General features: G+C 38.5%; 1 long non-coding RNA gene across 1 annotated transcript in view; it reads right to left on the bottom strand.

The window, feature by feature from the left end:
• Position 1: 1 nt before the first annotated feature.
• Positions 2–1302, bottom strand: part of LOC103603995 — a 2159-nt gene continuing 858 nt past the window's right edge. Inside the window, exon 2 of the long non-coding RNA XR_551675.1 lies at positions 2–1294. This is a non-coding gene — a long non-coding RNA (uncharacterized LOC103603995). The remainder of the gene's footprint in view (positions 1295–1302) is intronic.

Here is a 1302-nt window from a genome sequence, read left to right as displayed (position 1 = left end):
CCCCCCCCTTTTTTTTTCCGCCACCCTTAACCTTTTCTCAAAGATGGGATCTCAAGCTGATTTAGATGATTTTAGTTGAAAAGTCTCTTAAAAGCCATCTAGTGGAGAAGCAAAACCCCAGGGAAGCCAAAGGGCTCTTGTCCACCCTTACTCTGCAGCTAGAGGAAAGCTGCGACTCTGTCATCACCCCCTTCTTTGTAGGTGACAGGGTGCTCTGCACTCTGAGGCGATCAGTGGAGTAAATGTCGGTCTGGCTTCTCCATCTGGTCAATATTTTGATAGAATCTCTTTGTAATTTGATGGCGGGCATAGTACAGTTGACCTTTGAGCAACACAGGGGTTAGGGGTACAGACCACCCACGCAATTGAAAATCTATCTATAACTTATCTTTTTTTTNGGGGGGCAGCTGGCCTGTACAGCAGTCCAAACCCAGGACCTTGATATTACAAGCATCAGGCTCTCCCAAGTGAACTAACCGGCCAGCCCCACCTATATCTTCTGACTCCCCCAAAACTTATCTACTTTACTACTAATGGCATGCTAATAGCCCAGTGTTAGGTAGGCTACTTAACTGGCATTCATGAACCTAACAAAAGTTTTCCAGTATATTTATTGAAAAAAAATCTGCCTGCAAGTGGACCTGTGCATTTCAAACCCATGTTGTTCAAGGGTCAACTGTAGTTTTATTTTACTTTGAGAGAGAAGAATCTTATTTTAAAACCCTTGTATGTGAATTACCATCTTGTTTCTTTAGAATTTTGAAACAATGGCTTATACTAGCAGAGAAGACATTGTAGCAACCCAGAATTACTGTTTTAGAATGTAGTCATAATTATGAAACAAAACATGGGGGTCTTTTCTTAAAATTCCCAGTATGCTTACACTTTGTTTCCTAGATCCAACTGCTAAAATTTTTAAGAAATTTTTAACCTAACATTTCTGTCACCAACTTTTCTTTTCAAGTGTTTCTTTTGTCACTTAGTCTTTTGATTTTTCTGGGTTTGACATATTAAGTATTCTGTGAGATGACATGCAAGGGTATTTCAAAAAGTTTGTGGGAAAATAGAATTAAAAGATAATACAAATCTTTCCATGAATTTTTTGAAGTACCCTTTTATATGCTTTCTTTTGAAAGCTTATTCCCATGAATTAATGTAGCTGAGCTCCTTTATGTTAAGTACCTGGCACAAAATTCAGCAAGACCTAGAGCAGTAGTTGTATGTAAATGCTCATGAGTTTGTATCATTAATACAGTTGTTGATCCACCTCTGATTTGTGCAATATTGTGTGTATGTAGAGAC

Source organism: Galeopterus variegatus, unplaced genomic scaffold (genome assembly GCF_000696425.1).
Source record: "Galeopterus variegatus unplaced genomic scaffold, G_variegatus-3.0.2 Scaffold4910, whole genome shotgun sequence".
NCBI classification, from domain to species: domain Eukaryota; kingdom Metazoa; phylum Chordata; class Mammalia; order Dermoptera; family Cynocephalidae; genus Galeopterus; species Galeopterus variegatus.
The sequence above is the reverse complement of the archived record's forward strand: the minus strand, read 5'-3'. Positions and strand labels throughout refer to the sequence as shown.